The sequence below is a fragment of the Ochlerotatus camptorhynchus genome, unplaced genomic scaffold (assembly GCF_037179485.1).
Source record: "Ochlerotatus camptorhynchus isolate MF236.1 unplaced genomic scaffold, CSIRO-AGI_Acam_v1.1 ptg000383l, whole genome shotgun sequence".
Taxonomy (NCBI): domain Eukaryota; kingdom Metazoa; phylum Arthropoda; class Insecta; order Diptera; family Culicidae; genus Ochlerotatus; species Ochlerotatus camptorhynchus.
Genome location: NW_027040870.1, coordinates 2019834 through 2040949, shown reverse-complemented (window position 1 = coordinate 2040949; position 21116 = coordinate 2019834). Strand labels below are relative to the sequence as shown.

The 21116-nt window shown below is 38.2% G+C and overlaps 1 protein-coding gene across 4 annotated transcripts in view; it reads left to right on the top strand.

The window, feature by feature from the left end:
- Nucleotides 1-21116, top strand: part of LOC135710455 (monocarboxylate transporter 2-like) — a 603423-nt gene that overhangs the window by 408330 nt on the left and 173977 nt on the right. The gene's annotated exons all lie outside the window — the stretch shown is intronic.

Here is a 21116-nt window from a genome sequence, read left to right as displayed (position 1 = left end):
AAACCATACGGTTTATACATATTCGACCGAATTCGAGCTAAAATTAAAGCTAAAATGACATTTACTCAAGTTCTAGAAGATTTTTACTCAGTAAATGAGTAACCGTGGTAAGGAATGTCTAGAAACGAATCTAGAGAAGAATTCAATTGAACTAAATTCTGAGGATACGTTCAAAGGAGTGATGTGTTCTGCAAATAATTCCAACGGAACTCTGAGGAGAATCTCAAAAGCATTCTGCGAAAAGCTCAATGCGAGGAGATTTTTTTCATCTAGTTCGTTGGTTTGGAAGGCTCAATTGCGTTAGCTTTACGGAGCCAGTAAATTCATTGTTCAGTGTTCGTAGCAAAATTACTCTTGACAGCAAACTAAATTGGAATTCGCATCTAGAGCAAGTCATTAGTAAGGTAACAAATGCTCTTTGGATAAGTAAAAAAAACTTTTGGTAGGAAATGGGGACTAAAACCTAACATGATCCACTGGATTTATGTGACGATTGTAAGACCCAGAATAACCTATTCATCATAGGTTTGGTGGCCTAAAACCAATAAAAAATCAGCTCAGAAGAAGCTGGGGAGGCTGCAAAGACTAGCTACTCTCTCAATAACTGGTGAAATGAGTAGCACACCAAGTATGGAACTAGATGCTCTACTTTATCTGCTTTCGTTGCATCAATTTATTCAATTAGAAGCCGAAAAGAGTGCATTAAGGATCCGACGGTCACAGCACTTCCTTGAAGGCGATCTTAGAGGACATATGAGCATCCTAAAAATGTTCAATATTGATTCTATTGTGTTACAAAATGAAGATTGGTATAAATATCTGGAAGACAGGTATAAATATCTCAATATCTATGGGCTACTGGCCTACCGTGTTCCAAGCAGAAGTCCAAGCAATTCTTGAATGTTCTAAAATTTGCTTGCGTAAAAATTATAGACATTCGAATAACTGCATTATCTCTGATAGACAAGCAGCACTAAATGCTTTGAAATCAGCAACATGTAGTTTCTAAATTTGTATGGGAATGTGCAATGTCACTCCAAAAATTGGCCTTCCAAAACTAAGTGAACCTATTTTGGGTTCGTGGTCACTGTGAAATTCAAGGGAATGAGAAAGCCGACACACTAGCTAGGCTTGGATCATCTCAACAATTTATAGGACCAGAACCATTATGTGGAGTTTCTGCTTGCTCTCTTAGAATGGAGTTCAAGAAATGGGAAAAAATGAAAGTGGAGATCAATTGGAACAACACTAGCAAAATTTTTGAACTATCAAAGAAAGATCTCAGTATGTACACTGGTTTAATAACAGGGCACTGTCCATGTAAATATCACTTGAAGCTAATAGGAAAACTTCAAGATGACATGTGTCGATTATGTGGCATAGAAAAAGAAGTCTCTGAACACCTGCTATGCTCTTGTACAGCAATCTTCAATAAGAGGCGTATTTTTCTGGATAAGGGGCTGACAGAACCCTTTGATATTTGGAATTCAGTTTCCAGCCAAGTAGTGCAATTCATTCGAAATGTAATACCTGACTGGGAAAATGCTTTCGGTCAGTCTATGTCGGTCGCTTCATAAAATGGTGATACGACATGCTGATAAAGCAATATTAAAACGGGGAATATACCACATTAGAGTACTGGTCGCAGTGATCAAAATACCCAACACGGAGAAAAAAAAAACAAAATTCTCTTGTTTCTATGTCTAGTAGAAGTTGGGTCGAATATTCGCGGCTTACCTGAGGTTAGAGGGGTACATTGTCGAAGATATGATCATGGGAGGAGCTTGGGGTGGGGTTTCGTTGTCTCAGCGTTGAGGAGAATTATAAAGGAATCAAATTTAGAGAAGATAGTTCTATTAGAATACTGGGGGTAATTCTAAATAATTAAATGGAGATTTCCAAGGGAATTCTGGGTAATTATTAGGGAATTTCAAAATGCATTATCAAGACATTCTGAGAATTTCAGGTGTTCTGAGGTAAATTCAAACGGAATTCTGAGATTAATAAATCTTGGTAATTCTGATGATAGTTTCAGGTGTTTCCCAAATAGGATATTTCAAATGGAAAGGAGAGTATTCCTAGAGAGTTTGAATGAGGATTTCAGTTGTAATTTTGAGAGAATATGTTGAGAATGCTTAAGAGAATGCAAGGAATTTATCAATAGAATTCTCAACATAATATTACGGCAGTACTGAGGACAATTCGAAAGGAGTACTGATGAGCATCCGTAGGGATTATTAAAAGTTTCAGAGAAAAATAAGTCTAATAGAATTCAGCAGATGATTCATTATGAAGAGAATTTCAAAAGGGACCCTTAATGATTTCTGATTTCTGAGATTTAAACTTAGTAAAAATTCAATATTTCTTGCTTGAAATAATATTAAAATTTAAAGAAAATCTTCGTTATTCTGAGACTTTTCTAACATTATGTGACAGAATAGAAATGTAAAATTTCTCGATTTATGCACTGGATATGGGAAACAGGCTTGCAATTGCTCATTACAGCTAAGCTAATTTTTGGAATTATGAAACTATGAGATACTATAATGATAATTTTTATTTGTAAGAAGCAAGAATGGGTGGTAAAGTTTGTGTATGACATACACAATTTATCAATTTTGCTTTCAGAAGGTCACAACTAGCGATTTTATGATCTCTGATTGCTCGCTCATCACGTTGCTCATCATTACAGTTAATCGCTATTGTGACCCTCTGAAAGCTAAATTAACATGTTTTATGCATCTTACAAATACTTTACCTTCTCTTCTTGCATCTTGTCAATAAAAATTACCATTAAAATATTTCATAGCTTCATAAATCCAAAAAATAGCATTTTAGCTGTAATGAGCACTTGCAAGCTTGATGGGAAAAAATAAAATCAAGAATTCGGGCATGGAAAGGATTCTAAAACAGAAATATTCGAGTGGTCGGACATCGAAAAACGTTTGAGATTTCGGACTCAAATAAATTCATGATCTTGGAACAAATTTCCACATTGTAGACAACTGAAAATGTATGCTTCTCTGGAATTGACGAAGCATTCAAGATTCTAAGGGTGAGGCAAAATAACTTAAGAAAATGATCATAAATATGGAACACTTGCATAAATTTTTGTCATCAGTATATTTCAGATAAAGTACATATCAACCTTCGACTACGCTATCAAATTCTAATCGAATCCCATAACTACCAGCCACATTCGTCTAGAAGAGTCATCACAGCTGGTACGCACGCTTCAAATTATGCATGGAGTCCTAGCAATGCCACAATAATGGTCCCAAAGCCGTATTTAGGAAGACAAAAATGTTTGCGCTTAAACCGTTGGTTTTAGGCATATGGTGTCTTGGAGAAAATTTCTTCATATTTTTTGGCCGAACTTTTAATGTTAGTGAAATAAGGGTGGTCCATAAAATTGGTGAATTGAAAATGCAAACTTTTTATTGCCAAAATATACGAAGAAACTTTCTCGAAGACACCATATGCCTAAAACCTACCAAGTATGTTTGTACCTTTATAATGAAAAATAAATGTTAATAAGAAGATGTTCATAACATACTCCGTTTTCACGTACATAACCTGCTTGAAATGGGAAACGAATGCAATCTCTAACCCTACTATCAAGTCAAGCGAACATTTATATAAAATTTAAAACAAAATACTTACTCTTATATACATTTTATCCATTGGGAAATACATACGTGTGAAATCAGTGACAGTTAATCTGTCTCACCCTGTATTGACAATTTTTCAAGATTCTTGCTTCCAAGTCTCAAGTAATTGTTCAAAGCAAATTTATTTTTCTTTGATTTATGACCATGACCATTCATGAGATATATATTGAACTATAGTATAATATGTTCCATGGATTGATTATGCATTAACATTGTGTTTGCCTTCTTTCAATTAAGTACACCGGGGGAAGTGGATACAAGAAAATGCATAGTTCGAATTCAACTTGATGTGCAACTCTTAAAAATGCATCGATTTTTATTCTGTTGATTGTAAAATGAATGTGGAAGTGTTGTGCATAACACAATATAAAAATATAATCATTAAGATTACTCGCTAGTGCTCACCAAAGATTTAAAAAAATTGACTCGATGGTCCACTTACCCCGGTGGTTCGGGGTAAGTGGAACAGCGATATGTTTGTAATCATAATTGAGAAATGACGATTGTGATTGATATAAAATGCATTCAGAATATCTCAAACACGCTTAAATGACTTATTTCTTATGAAATCATTTAAAAGTACGTAATAAAAATTAAAATATAGAAAGAAAACCCAGTTCTTAAGATTTTTTTTTTTAGACTTTATTAACGAGATTTTTAGCCCTTAGTTCTTAAGAAGTACACCGATGAAAATGGAAAAAAATACAATACAAAGTTCGACTTCTACTTGATGTGCAACCTTCAAAATTGCAATATTTTAGGTTTCTTTACTGTAAAATTAATGTGTGACTGTTACATATAACATACACACAATATCTCATTGATTGCATTAGGGTCTGCTCACATATTACGTAACGCAAGAGGGTGTATCTGTAGAAGGGTATCTGACAACGGGGTATATGTCATGAATTAGCTGATATGAAAAAAGTGACGAGCGAGTATGGGGAGTATTCAAAATCTCACCTTTCAACGTTAAATAGTTTATGAACAAGCCTTTATACAAAAAAAATACGAGATTTTTAAAAGCTGACTTGCTCATGCATTTACATTGACGATATGGGGTAATTGGTTCATCGGGAGTTTGTTATCATTGAGATTGTGGAAGAAATAATATACAATTAGAATTAGAAATAATATACAATTATACAATTAGATTGTGGAAGAAATAATATACAATTAGAATAGTGTGCCGATTATTATTTGAACGTTCCAATTCGCAGAATCTTTGATAGTCTTCTTTGAGTTTTTCAATGTCTCCAAAGCATCTGATGAGGTGATTACTTCGGCTCCCGCGCAGATCTTTCGTCGTTTTTCTTTCGAGGGTGATGAACTCTGCTTAACATATTCCAATAAAACTTTTTCAAAAGATCAGCTGCAGATGCGTTTTCTACCTGCACACTGGCATGTTGTATGTTTAGTTGGCATGTTAATTCGTTCGTAGCAGATGTTGTGGCACGTTGAAGTCGATTAAACCTTTCAAGTGCTCCTGGTTCGTACTTCTCATCAGGAATGACTTTGTCAGAGAAGGGGAAAATCCCTGCTTTCTTGAACCCGCTGATAATGTTCGTCTTATCGAATTGGTTCCACGCTTGAGAAATAAGTGTAGAAAATACTGATTTTGAAGCCTTGACTCCGTAGTTTTTGCGCTGCCAAGCAATTAAGAGTTCGTCATACCTTTGCTTAAGGGATTTGAAAACGGAAAGATCCATGGGTTGAAGCAAATGGCTTGTGTGAGGTGGAAGTTTCAATATCACCACTTGCTCTTGCAACGCTTTTTCAATCAGCCTGAGACTGGTGTGGGACGAATGGCCGTCATAGATTAGAACAACGGGTCGTTCTTTCGGGATCGCATTTAAAAATTGACGCTCGAAGTAATTGTTAAATGTCTCAGTATCCATCCATCCGTTCGGCGTAGATGCGTAACTTAGGCCGGGAAACTCGTCCTTTTTCGAGGCCATCCAGCTGGTCCAAACGTTTTTCGCTTTAAATATGATCAGCGGAGGCAGTTTCCCACCTACTGCATTAGCACCCATCAATACAGAAATATTCTCCTAAGCAGGTCCTGCTGTAACGCGATGTGCTGCTGTCCCCTTTGCTCCAACAACTTTCACGCGCGTTGGGTCAAGACAGAAGCTTGACTCATCCAAATTGTAAATTCGATCGGGAGGCACTCCCCGAGTTATCTTCTGGAGCAATTGAAAATAATCAGCCATGATAAAAGGATCAATGCATCTCTTGCGGGCGACCTCGACAGCTTGAGGCTTCTTTTGAGACAAACCATGGCGTTTCTTGAAGCTGTAAAAGTATTCGTCTCCAGGCATCGAATTCTTAAAGGGGTTTGGAACATCATTTTCTTTTAAGTACCGTGCAATAGCCTGCAGTACTTCAGACTTGGATAAGCCAAACCCCCACTTCTCCATGGTTTTAATGCATGAGGCAATTTTGGCTTCTTCGTCTATCGGAATCGCAGTGGATCTACCTCCCGTAGTACTTTTTACGCCTCTTTGGCCATTCACTCGCTTGTATAGGGTTGATCTTGGGATTCCATAGCATCTTGCAGCATGTGACAAAGTCATTTGTTTATTTTTCACAGATTGAATGGCAGCATCTAACGTAACTTTAGAATATGTAGATACTGGGTTTTTCTAACGTATGTCAGGGTCATTGTCGCTGAAATAAGATAAACAATAAAATAAATAATCAATTACAACAATTAGCATGAGAAAAACCCACAGACAATGGTCCATTTTTATGTAAACACAGCATGTCCCACTTCCCCCAGGGCTATCAAACATTGGGGGAAGTGTATCATTGCAAATTTAATTTCTTTGATAGTTTGAAACACTGAATATTTGTAGTGATCCCAACAACCACATCATAATAGTTACCAGCAATACGAAACAACTGCAAAAACTGGTGGTTGAAAACTATACGAAGCTTTTTATTACGATGTGAGCCAACTTTTTGCGGAACTGAGAATGGCGTATCAAGGAATTAGCTACGTTAGTGTTCGTATGCTCTCGATATTATCGTAGTGTTGGTGTTAGTAGATCACTAGGATCCAATACATCTTTATTATGCAATTATTAGTACAAAATTTCAACAGTAGAATTTTATAAAATGAAATGTTCCACTTACCCCGATGGTACACTTCCCCCGGTGTACCTTACTGATTTGTTTAGATTATACTGATTTTAATTTGGATAAATACTGAAGTACGGAAGTACGTGATTCAGAGGTGATAAATGTACATTTTGACTGCAGAGATGTTGCCACTTAAATTGTTACGTAAGTAAACTAAAAAATTATAATCATTCACTTCTCAACTAAGAACAAACAAGTTCTTTGATATTGAGTATGGCATAGGCGAAGTCGGAGGGGGCAACGTAGGGTAAATTCCCTCTATCTTTTTTTTTTATCAGACTCAATTTTAATAATTTTCAACACTTTTGGGTCTTAAGAAATCTCGTAAACTCCACGATCCCATCAATTTTTCATTTTTCCCAGTTCATATACTTAACTAATTCCGAAATCTCAAAAGTTTTTTTTTATAATGTGGGGCAATTTCACCAATTGGGCAATTTGGCCACCCGCTTAAAATTCAACTTATTGAACATATTTTACAAAAAAAAATGTAGTAAGCATAATGCTTAAAGCCTTCTTGATCTATCCATTTTAGTCTACAAAATTACGTTTCTCTAGTACGAACATTCGAAAATTGTTAAACCAGCCCAAAATATCAAAAATGATATAAGATTTCTGAATAAGAAAATAATGCCTATCAGTAGTTTTTTATAGCTTATCGTTAATATTCCTTCAGCAGATATATAAATGGTCGTTGGTTTCTTCTATGACACGATATTTTTCTATATTTCAATATTATTAAAGTTCATTCGGGGCAATATCCAGTCATTCGATAACAAAACGATATAGTGGTTCTCAGAATTTTGAAAAATTGTAGTTTTGTTCCTTATCGTAAAATATTAGACCCATATTTTTTTATTTTGTCATAAGGGCGACCATTTCCATCTTAGAGTGGTCCAAAAATAGATTTTTTCTAAAATGGCTTTTTCCAAAAACTTGCAACTTTTGAACACCTTGGGCCATTCCAAAGATCAAAATATCAAATGAAACGTAGTTAGAAATGTATTCGTAGGAAAAATATGATGATATTAAAAAATTGGGTTTTGTTTGGAAATCATTTTTTTTTTAACTAATTCGTTTATTTACTAGGCTCAGTCATGTGTGACACTTTGCGGAGCCAAAAACCAGTAATGTTTGAATTAACATTTTAAACAGCAGTAGTTCTAGGTTAGTATTGGGTACCAACTTCTCGTGGCTAATGGGTAACAATTTAGATTGGAAGGAGCTAGGTAGGAAACTGGTTTCTGAAGCCTCCTTCAGATACTACTCTCGGACGGTTGTCCAAATCCTGGGTGGGCACAGGGCAAGTAGCACAGAAACAGGAGGATAATAAGACTGGGACACAATGGTTGGAAATTGTTTGGAAAGGAGGGGATGGTGACATCAAACTCTAACGCCAGACAAACAAAGGAATTCGTAGATCGCCTGCATGTAGGGAAGATCACGGGTTCCCAATACACCTCTTACTTTACGGAAGGGTTCTCTACCTCGGGCCACTAGGGCATCCAACAGACGTGCTCTGGAGGCGTCATTACCCGGCAAGAGCAAACTGCGTGATCGATGTCATCATAACCGGTTCTACACATACATATATTGCTGTCAACGAGGTTTATTCTGTAGAGATGTGCATATAGCGAGTAGTGGTTGGACGTAAGTCTTGACATCAAGCGAATGAAGCCCCGACTTACATCCAGACCTTTGAACCACGCTTTCGAATTAACATTTGGAATAATGGAATGTAACCACCGCCCAAGAGAATTACTTGTCCAATCGTTTTGCCAACTTAAAGGAGAACTCTAACGTACTAATGGGAAAAATCCATAATGTAAAATTCTTCTATCATAAATCTCGCCTTGTTGTGCGCCCACCTTTGCGAGACAATCTGCCTTCTCATTGCTTGGGATTGAGCAATGTGAGGGGACCCATACATGATCTTTCGACCAGCAAACTCATCTGCTCCCTTACCTTTGAAAGGAAATAAGGTCTGTGTCTATCTTGTTTCATCGACCGAATAGCCTCAATCGAACTGAGACTATCCGAGAAGATGAAGTTATGGTCTGTGGGCATATCAGAAATCATCCCCAATGCGAAGTTGATTGCATAAACATAAACGGAACAAGGTTCCTGAAGTTTCCGAAAGGCGGTTGAGTATTCATTGAAGACGCCGAAGCCAGTGGATCCATCAATGCGTAATCCATCAGTGAAAAATCTTCTATTCCAATGGACTTGTTGTTTTAGGAAAAATCTAATGATATAAAAAAAATTGGGTTTTGTTTTGAGATCATTTAATGCATTTGTTCTTTAAGGTTTCCATGGATTGAAGACAGAGGGTGCAATATCTTTTTTTTATTCTTCCTTGAAAAGTTAGGCTTTTTTACACAACATATAAAAAATAAATTATGTTTTTTTTTTTTAATTATATTTTTGTATTTATTGGAGCCATACTTATTACAATCTATGAATATTGTGCAGTAGTTAATAATTTTTAAATTAAATTAAACTTGACCCATCGGAGCCCCTTCTGGGTACGTATATGCGTTAAACCACTCTAAATTTTGATTTCATCGTCGGTTGGCATGACGAATCTGGTAAAATAGCCTCAGGGACACTATCGTTACGACCCTGTACAAGTCAACTCTTTCTCCCGTCCAATATTAGTCCTTGTAGCTTTTGAAATCTCGCGCAACACGAGAAAAGGGCCTATCATTGTTGATCGATTCTCTTCATCAATTTCCTCTTTCGCGAATAATCTGACTGCAGACGAATTTCCCATTCAGTGTGTTGATTCATCTTCTGTCGAACTGTGCTGCGAGCTTAGCGAGAAATTTGTTTATGTTGCCGTGGCAAAGAGAATGTCGATGAAGCGAATCGATCAACGAGGATAGGCCCTGTTCAAATGTTACGCGAGAAATGTTCGTTGGGGAAAGTTGGGCAGTTAGGCCACTTTAAGAAAATCATAACTAATTATACCAAATTTAGTGGAAAATTCGAATGATTTTCAACGAAATTGTTAGTTTCATGCCCTATTTACATCATGCATACAAATTGAATGCTAAATTTAAACTTTTGAATTTTATGAAAGAAGATTTAAAAAACGTTCGTTTTGTAACCGAAATAAAATCGTTGGGGTAAAATGAGCAGCAGTGCAAATACTATATATCAATTAATGAATAAAATTAAGTAAAGACTGTGCTCGAAAAAAGTGCGACACACAAAAATGGTCGCCAAAAATTCATTTTAAGTAGGATTTTCTTCAAACTTTCAGGGAATAATCTAAAACAATATGGTTAGGTTTCTTCTTCATTGCAATATTGGATTTCCATTTCATAACCGAATGCCTAAAGCTTTCCGTTGACACCACTCATAAGGTTTTGGGCAATGGTGGGGCCGATTTGTTTTTATGCTTTTACCCACTATTTCTTCAAAGCAAGCTCGTTCTCCAACACCTTAGGTGTTTTATGAAGTCTGGCCTTCATGGTGGCCCAAAACTTCTCAACCGGGCGAAGTTCCAGCCAGTTCGGTGGGTTGACGTCTTTTGGTACAAAAACAATATTGTTGTCTCTTGTCCAGTCTAACACCGGCCGCGCGTAGTGGCAGGAGACCAAATCCGACCAAAACAGCGGCTCCCTTCCGTGAGACCGCAAGAAGCATATAAGGCGCTTCTGGAGGCACTTTTCCCGATAGATTTGCCCACCGTGATCTACGACTGGCTCATCTTGCCGCGATGGACTGCCACACCAAGAACTTTTTGGCGAATTTGTCCACCTTCTTTTTCCTTACCTCGTCAGGAACGGCTAACCATGATGTGGCAACGTAAGTCTCCTGCTCCGGCAACTGCTTTGTGTCGGCCTTGATGTAAGTCTCATCATCCATCACGACGCACCTCGGTTTCGTCAGCCACTCCCGGTACGGTATTTACTTCGGTTCGGTGCCTTCCAGACCTTGTAGACGTTGATGCCGGCACGTTTCATCGTTTGTTGGACAAACCAGATGGAAACATCCGCCTTCTTCGCCGCATCCCGGATCGAAAGATTCGACCGACACTTGAACAAACTCAGCACCTTCCTGGCCTTCGGGTTAGCTGTCTTCGGTTTTCTGCCACCGCCTGCCCACCGCTAGGTTGTCTGGGTCTCCTTGAATGACTTCACCACCAGAGAAATCGTCGAATAATGGATTCCCAGGTGTCTCCCGATCCATCTGTGGGACGCAGTCGAATTTTCCCCAACGGCGAACAAGATTTTTTGCCGGTTCTGCTCTTGCTCCGATTCCATCTCGATAACAACTTGACAGATTGTGTTGAAATTCTGACAGCGTAAACATTACACACATTTCATCAATTTTTACCAACACGCTAAAAAGTTACAATGTGTCTCACTTTTTTCGAGTACAGTCTTTATTAAAAAATAATACATTTAAGTCAAATTTGACATTTGGAAACTATAGATACTATAGATTCCATAGATAAGCGGAGGCAAAGTATAATGTAGCCAAACGAACTGTCAGTTAGTGTAGCCAAACGAGCACGACGTCATCATGGTGTTGTTTGAGGGAGAAGTATTGTAATATTATGAGCACAACACGCTTTCCACACTCCACATTCCGATTTATTTCGCGGACAATGGAAGAAGGAAAGATAAAGCAAACTATTCCTCGATTCATTGTTGAAAAGATTTGCTATGCATTTCATTTTGAACTTTTACGCACGAAACAAAACAAAACTGCACAACGAAGAGCTCTATGATGGCATTAATTTTTTTCACGGATGCCAGTAAGATCATTTATTTTTCATGGTTATCAAAACAACTTTTTGTGCCTCTGCTTATCTATGGAATCTATAGTATCTTTATTCGAGACCTGTCCTGGCTACATATGTGTTTTGCACCGCTCACATTTTGGAATTCTTCATGTTTTGGCCAGCCGAATCTTGGAAAATTAGTCACATTTAATAACATGAGGAGCACTATCGTGACCTTCTCTTAGTGTTTAAATTTGTAACTAAGACGAAAAGACTTTTTCATACAAGCATCCATACGAAATCACTTCATTCTAACTTCCCCTAGATTTCGGATCAAGAGCACCTTGAAGATTTTGGAACGAATTAACATGAACATGAAAAAAAAAATCAACAAAATTAATTTATTTTTATTTTTAATAATCTCAGGTATAGAAAAAATTTCATCAGAAAAAAAAATTGATCTCAGTGCAGCTAATCCTCAAATTCAAAAGAAAAGATTTATCGGAAATGAGAAAAGCAACGATTCACTATCAAAGAGACCTCATTCGAATGGATGTATTCAATCTGCTTCGTTAATTTATGAAAGTAAGGATCATCATCAAATGAGAAACTCTCAATTAAGTCTAACCTCAAGATCAGAGCCTAGAATTTTTGGATGCTGGGTCATTAGGCCGAATGGTCAATAGGCCGAATGATAATTAGGACAAACAGGCATTAGGTCTAATTCCGGAAAAAAATCTTAACACTTTCGAAGAGCCAGAACTAAGGAAATTTATTTATTTAAACGTAGAAGGGTTTGTGTCTAGTTGTGTCTAGGGGCACGAACGAAAGCTTGACGTAGGACTGCTAGTGGACGGAACAAAGGTGTTGAGCCTTGAGTTCTTTTAATTCATCGATAATCTATCCGTTTTTGAATTGGTGGCCCTGAGAAGTGCCGTTATTTGTTTTTTTTTTCTGGTATCCTTTTGATCGTTTGGGACGGCTACCGTGTAACTGATGAACAAATAGTGATTATTGATACCTGTAATTTTAAAAGTTTGGTTGTGACATTCAATTCCAAATGATGATATTACTACTTACCTATATCAGTAAGTATAGACCGATGGTAAGAGAAATAGGTGATGCATACTTTACATCCAAGATCTGGAAAATGACGCGCAAAGGCCGTGAGTGGTCGGAGCAAACGTGTGTTTGCCCTTAGTTCTTTTAATTATTCGTGAATCTATTATCTTAACTCCTTCTGTATTTGAATTGGTGGCCCTGAAAAGGACCGTTTGTTGTTTTTTCCTGGTGTCCATCGAAAGAGTTGTTGCAGTTGGAGGGTACGGAACGAATTGGTACTAATCGCTGTTGCCTTTTGGCGCTATTTGTTGATATTGCTGTTGTATTTTTGCTTCAGTGCTATTATTTCTCTCCATGGTTCAAAACAATTTCAACTGTTTTACCCACCATCTAGAGATCTTAAAAGAAATTATATAGCGTAGAAATATAGTGGCCCAGAAAAAGGACATTTGGTATACAAGAGATTTACATGCTGGTACTTTCGGGATGGCGTGCTTGCACCATACCATTGCACAACGGTTGAAATTTTGCAGGTGATCAATGTTGTAGTCAGCCTAACGGAACAACTGCAGTGGAACGTCCGAAAGATCGTGAAGCTACTCCGAGAGCCTCCGATGTCCGCGTCCTCCAGGGTCCTATCAAATTTGTGGTGACCATCTCCGTCGCAAATAAAGCTGCCATTTTGGATCAAAGTGAACAAACGGGTGTACTTGGGTATCTCCAGAGACAGCGTGCTCAGTTGGCTTTCCTGGCAGTAGCATTACGCAGGTGATCATTGTAGTCAAAATCAGCTGGGTCTTTCAAATTAGTTGTGACGAATGTACCCACAGCTAATGGAATTGCAACTGATCACGTTCACTGAATTACAGTCTGTTTTATACTTACAGAATAGCTAATTAGGCCTCTCCCTCTTGGAGTATTTTTCGTCAGAGCGTTCCTAGTTGCAAGTATATGGCAGTATTCACACCAGACCAAGACGTGCTCCCACCAGCATTGAATTGGATTGTTGTGAAAGAACATCTAGCGCTACTTGGCTCTTTCACACCATTGCTAGTTGATACCCTCGCGGATAACGGCGGCCCAGTCATGCTGCCTGTTGCGGGAAACTTTTCCTCCGGTCAATGTGGGTGCATTCGTCGTCGTCTTCGTATTGGTGCGATGCGTGCTGTTCCACTCATATGTCGTGTCCGACACTTATCCGACCGTTGCTCGAAAGTAAATGACGAAGAAAACGATTCGGCAAGTGTTTTTATGACCACTGCTTTTCTCCTCCCTTCCATTCATTGGTGAAATGGTGAGCGGTCAACCGAGCGATGAGCTCGCTCATGTGAGCATGCGCAATGTGTCGTGTGTTCGATTTGCACTCCATCGTTACGTCCGTGTTTGGGATTTTTCGTTGCATGTCTGAATTTTGTTTTTTTTTTAATGTGACCCCAGTATAGAAATTAAAGACGTCCTACGTCAAAAATAAACAAACACCCAACTAAAGGATGATTTGCATACAATTATGAGGGGTTCAGGATGTTTGTGGAGACCGTATGAGCGGAGGAAGAGAAATGTGGAGTGTATTAGTGAGTGAAATGAATCATGTCGAAAAATAGAAAACAGGAAACTGGACTCGAACCACGAACGTTCCGATTATCAGACCTGTGCTTTCTCCATGCCTTGGAATATGGATAGGCTAAAACCGAATAAGAAGCTCTCATTTCCTTTCATACTCGACTTGGTATGCTTTTTCTGCTGAACGAGAATTGAAGAGAGTCATAGCAAGTGTGGGCGTCGTTTTAGAATGTTATAAATAAAATGCTTGCTAGTGTAAATCACAACATCGTCTGCAAGGTCAACTTATACCATTCGCTGTGGAGTATGATAGGAAATGCAACTAACATTCAATGTCGTACAGTTTTGGGTTGCGTGTATGATGTACATAAAATTGTTATACGTCAATCTATAGCTTTAAACCTCTATTTTGCTAAACAACATTACATTGTAATAAAATTGCATATATTTCAGAAAACTCATCCTCCATTAACAGGAATACTGTTCTGGTAGTTGCTGACTTTGGCTCCTATAATAGTGGAATGCATTAGTTTCTTATGGATTCCACTATTATAGGAACGCTACCGCAACTATAGATGCAAAGGAGTAAAAATCATAAGCAAAATTAATAATGTTCCGACATTTTTGGGCAAATTTTAAGTTCGATGCATGCAAATATGCTTTATTTTAGGTGGGCTACCAATGAAAAACAATCATATCCGGGTTTTCTCACTATTCCGGCACGACATCCATACTGCTACCCTATATAAATTATTAGACAAAGTAATTCAGCCAAATAGATTGGTGTGAGAAATTATTGATCAGCTTTTAAAGGAAGGAATATTTTTTTCATGGTGGCTACATCACGAAAACTCGAAAAAACTGCTCATTTTGGAAAGAAGTAAAAATTCTTAAAAAGGTTCATTTTGATTTCTTACCAAATTTCCTTCGAAAATTAAGTGGATAATGACTCTATGTTGCCCTATGGATCTAAGATTGAGCCCATCGCCCATTTATCAATTTTATCTAGATGAACGCGTGATTGGGATGGTACTAATGGATATTTTCGGTCGCTATTGAAAATTTAGTCGATTGCTGAATGTATGTATGGGACCAAATTAGGGGCATTTAGGCCGACATTACATCCATTTCCCCTTTATAAAATTTCTTCATTATCGAAAAAAAAATCCAAGCCACATAGATTGGTGTGAGAAAAGAACGAGCTGCTTTTGAAACAATGAAAATGATGGCAAATATGATGGCATATTTTATTCGAGAAGCCAAAAATCACAAAAGTAAAATTAAATTGATTCGGTCGGAGTGTTTCATTTGTTTTTAGAAATAATGGGTGCAAACCTTCATATCACGCGCTCTCATTGACTTCGTTCGGTAGCTTATTAACAATGTATCGTACCAAACGCATAATTGACTTGTTACCTCTGAAATCATGGATTTATTTGAATGTTTATGCTCGATAGGCGCAAAATGGGCGATTAGGCCGAAGTAGTTCTCTACCCTAATCACGGTTTCTTTGTTCGGTAATATTAATTGACCACTTTGTCAAGCAGTTTTAGCGTGACTTTCTACCAGCGATTTCACAAAACTGGACCAACTAATTTCTATTTTTCTATCAAACGCACAAATGTTGGCTTCTTTTCTCGTGGTTTTAGAAGAAAAAATCTCAAAATAATGTTTTAATTTAAAGTTCGAGTGGTAGTAAACGTCATTTTAACTGCTCGAATGAAGTGGTTAATAACTGAATTGACCGTGAAATAACAGTATTACGGGAAATGATTAAAACTCAGTAAAATAGAACATCGAGTTTTCAGTACTGATTACGTTTTACTGAAACAGTCATCCTCCTCCGTTCCACCTCACGCACTTGACTTCACAAATTTTCATTGAAAACAGCAACATGTTTGTGAAAATAAGTGAAACGACTGGAGTGCAGACGTTCACGGAATCGAGTAGTTTCTGCACTCCTGCATCGACTTCCAGATGTTCCTTTGACTTTACAGCAGAAACATTCAATTGTGTGTAGTAGTGCTCCAGATTTACACACACAGATTTTAGATTACCGAAGTCGGTAAAATTGTACTGGGTTTTTAAACAGCTTAATTTTCAGTAATCAACTCAGTGGCTTTTCCTTTAACTAAAAACTCGAAAAAAAAATCCCTGAAATGACCAAATTGACCGTTTTAGTCAGTAAAAGAATTGCTGAATTTTTAGTAACTCATTTGTTTGCATTATTTTTACTTAGTTATTAGTTATAGTTGATGAATAAATATTAATGAGCAATAAATTAAATATTTCGGATTTTTTACGTTTTTTATTAGGGGACTCAGGTTAATTTGTTTAGAGGTACAATGCTGTTTAATCTAATCTTGAGCCGACTGGTTACTTTCTTGGAGTGCCAGATTGCGTGCCTACACACTTAATCACGGTTTCCATGTTAGTTAATTTTGTTTACAGTTTTCGAACTGCACATTAAGATTTTGTTTTCGTTTTCGGTAAATTTTACCGAAATCAGAACAGCTGAACGTTCGGTAAAACTTTGACCTTCATTTTAAAGGCTATTGAATTTGAAAATAATTTCAAAACATGTTCAACCTTGTTTAAATGATCAAATCTTGTCATTTTAGTGGAGATTTAGTTTCAAAGTAGCTGAAAAGCAATTGAATTGAAATGCATAAATTTTACCGAACAGTTCAGCTGTTCAGATTTCGGTAAAAATTACCGAAGTCGGCGATAATTTCTAAGTGTGTGTACTCTATGTCTAATATCTAAATTACACTAAATATACTGCACATTTTCTGACACTCACTGAAGTTTTACCCCATAAAGGAATAGTCAATCAAAACCTACAAACTTCCAATAAACAGTATGTTCAAACTATCTTATAAACAATTAAATTGACTGCAAGTCGCCTAAACCGTAAATCAATAAACAACTTTGCGGAAGGTAAACAAGCGAACGATCAAAAGTCTGGCAACCCTGCGGAAGAGAGCCTTCCAAATAACCACGCGCTATTGGGACCCGTTCGTCTGCCGTCGGAATCCATCGCGACAGCAACATCAACAGCGGGAGGCATCCAAGCCCAATGGGCGACCATAATCCTCTGCTTGTGCCCGTGCCTGTGGAACTGAGAAGAATCGTGATCTGCTTTTTCCGCGGGTTTTGTGCTTTTCGACCGACACTGTGTGTGCTCGTGTAGTAAAGTAGGTATTTGCTAAAAAATCCCAAAGCATTGAAGCCATGAAAGAGAAGAAATGATGTGAAACCGAATCCCCTATAATAACAAACCACAACAGCATCCAATCCATTGCAGCAAAAAAAAAGTGGTGAATGAAAACGACGTCCATCGACGACGACGCAAAAGCGACCAAGAGAGGGAGAGAGAGCGAGCGAGAAGTGACCGGATTGTGTGAAGTTCTGCGATCTCCAGCCGAGTTTCGGTCGATTATTGTTCGGTGTGTCCCAAAACAGCAGTTAAAATAATGGTTATGATTGCATGCTTAAAGTGCTGTTCAATTGTTGTTAAGTGTGTCCCGAAATGGTGATGATGGCGGCGATGGTGATGAGGATGATGATGATCGTGATAAAGCAAAAGAAGACGGTCTTTGAATGAAGTGGGAACGAAACCCTTGGACCAAATGTGTGATGATCCGAAACGAGAGTGATTGAATGAATGTCCCCCAAATGTAATGCAACGATGATGAAGATTTTCGATGAAAGTGAAAACGAAAACATCGGGACATCGTTTGAAAGTGAAAATGTGGTGCAGGTGGTGGTGGGAACGACTTGTAAGTTTAATGCTCGTTCTTCTGAGCGGCGGCTAATTTCTACGCTCGAACGGGTGACTTTACCAGGCATGCTGAACCGGAATGGTGGTCCGAGTGTAAATGGATTTGAAAACGAAACTTTTGAGTTCATGTACGCATGTTGAACCGGTCGTGACAACGCGAAACATGAATTGCATAAATGATACAAATTTATGGTTCAATTGGGGCGATAAGCAACACGAGTTGGTCATTGAAAAGTGATGTTGGAAATAAATTCGGCTTGAGCTGTTCAGTTTCTAGTCTGGGAAGGAACAAAATATGCTTCTTATGATTATATCAATCCTAGTGGAACAAATGACGTGCATCTAGCAAAATGGATACGAATCCTTTCATTGTATAGCTATGCTACTCAATATTTAGAGAAGTCGAAACAATTTGAGTACAATGGATCAATGAAAATGCTGAGGTTTTGAGAGAACTATGCTGTCGCTAAACGCAGGAAAAAACAAAACAATAATTAATTTTGTTACGGCAATTCAGCAATAAATTAGCCCATTAATATTCTCCAAACAATTTTATTCAAATATCTTAAAACTGACAAAAAATTAGGAACATAGATTTTGGAAAATAATTATGCAACTGATATTTTTGGCACATATTTTTTCTAATTTTTGCACATACTTTTCTTTAATTATTTTTTTTCTGCATCATCAGGCTCGTGGCCCCATGATGCTTAGTTTATACTACTGACTGTCATGTACATAATAAAGCATATAGTAAAATCTAAAAACTACTCGTTACGATTTGTTCTCCCAGCAAATAGAGCGGTAAATTTTCGTCGCAGTAACTCACGTGACATGTAAAAGTCAAACACAGATGCAACTCGGTTGAATAATCTTTAAAGACCGATGATAAAGACTGGAACGCGCAAAAATTGATCGACAAAAAAATCGTTTCTTTCAGTCAACATTCATATCACAAAAATCTTCTTATTTTTGTTTTGGTAGTTCAATTCATATATTTAAAGGAAAAAATGTTCGTTTATTCTTTTGGTTTGCCAAATACGAACTTCCGTGCCTTCCGCTTAACCCCTTCCATTCAATTTTGCACAGTGGTCTCATCGACCTTATTCGCCGCCGAACGCCAGTTAGATTTAAACTGCTGCTTGTTTTCCATAAATTTATTAGTTTTTTTGAAATTCCGTTTGACCAAGGCCCAATACCGGTCGATAGGGTGAAGTTCTGGGCTGTTGGGAGGGTTGTGGTCTTTGGGTACCACAACCACGTTGTTCGCATCGTACCACTCGATTGCCTTTTTCCCATATAGTGACACCTCGCCAAGTTCGACCAAAACAGCACAAGTCTATTATGTTGCTTTAGGAATGGTAGCAGCCGCTTTTCCAGGCACTCCTGGACGTAGATCTCTTGATTGATGGTTCCCGTAGTAATGAAAATGCCGCTTTTTAGACCACACGTGCATATGGCCTGCCAGATGAGATATGTTTTCGGGAACTTCGATAGTTTGATGTTTTTGAAAATTTCAGCCACCTTCCCTTTTCCTGATGCGGTATAAAACTCCTGACCCGGAAGCTGATTATAATCCGCCTTCACATAAGTTTCGTCGTCCATGACGACACATTCGAACTTTGTGAGCAGATTTGTATACAGCTTTCGGGACCACTGCTTTGTCGACGTGTTTTGTTTGTAATCTCGGTTCGCCACCTTCACTTTCTTAAACTTCGCCAACCCGGCTCGTTTCTTGGCCCGCTGCACAGTAGTATGGGAGACATTAAGCTTGCCAGTGACGTCCCAGACGGAGAGGTTAGGATTCCGCTTATATTTCACCGCCACCTTCTTCGTCGTCGCTGCCACGTCCGGATTACGATTGCCGCCGCTTCCAGGCTTCCTGGCGGTCGACAGACGCTCCCCGAACACTTTTAAAACGTTTGTCACGGTCGATTTGGCCACATCCAGCAATTTTTGGCGTGTGAGAACTTCGGACTCTCTTGCTGCGCGAGCAAAATTTTGACACGCTGCTCCTCTTGCTTGAACGTCATTTTGAAAACTGGAGAGCAAACGGTGAAAACACATCATAGCAACCATTGTATATACACTCAACTTCCAAATGCAGCATTTCAGGGTTTTTTATGCATTTTTAACAGAAATACACCAATTTGAAGTTGATCAATTTTTGCGCGTTCCAGACTTAAGCGCTATGGGCGCTATGCAAGCGGTAGTTAGTTCTAATAAGTGGCAATCGAAGCATCTAGTTGTTTCTCAAGGACTTTGGCTGCACATTGATGTTTATTTGTTCTAATAAAGCTGAACAATGTTTTAATGAACAACGTTCCTCAAAGGGGGTAGATTAAAGGGATTACGCCACGGTAATCGCCGAGGTGCGTAGCGAATGAATCTGCGTTGAACTGAATCGATTTTGCTCAACTCCATTATGATAAAAAGGGTTCCAAACAGCAGCACCATATTCTAATGTAGATCGTACTAGGGAACAGTATAACGATTTAATTTAATCCTAAAGATCTGGAGGCTTTGTCTACCACGAATAAAATGTGCTGTTTGAACGTCAGTTGTGAGTCCAAGATAATACCCAGGTCCTTCACGTGACTTACTCGTTAAATTGAATTACCCTTCTTCTTCTTCTTCTTTCAAGCTTATTGCTTACTGCATATTAGCTTATTGCGTGCTCTCAACTTAGTGTTCTAAATGCAATTCCTCAGTTATTAATTGAGAGCTTTCGATGCCAATTACCAATGCATAAATTTGTATATTGTGTGGCAAGCACAATGATACTCTATGCCCAGGGAAGTCGAGAAAATTTCCAAACCGAAAGATTCCCTCGACTGGACCGGGAATCGAACCCGCCGCCTCCGGCTTGGTAATACCATAGAGATAACTCTAACTTTTTAGCTCAGCTCTGGTACTATCCTCGGTCCCAAGCTAATCGATTCACCCCTCGAAACATAGGAATGTCCACTAACCCCTCATTTTATCTGTCAAACATTCATTGCGAATCAAAACAAACATTGTGTAGTACTAGAATTTTGACTAGAATGGGGTACGTTAATCGATTTGCTTGGGACCAATAGTCTAGTCAAGTAGTGAGCCAATTTCAAATCCATAGTTTCGTTTTGATTGATTTACTGACTAGGCTATGAGGCCCCTTAAA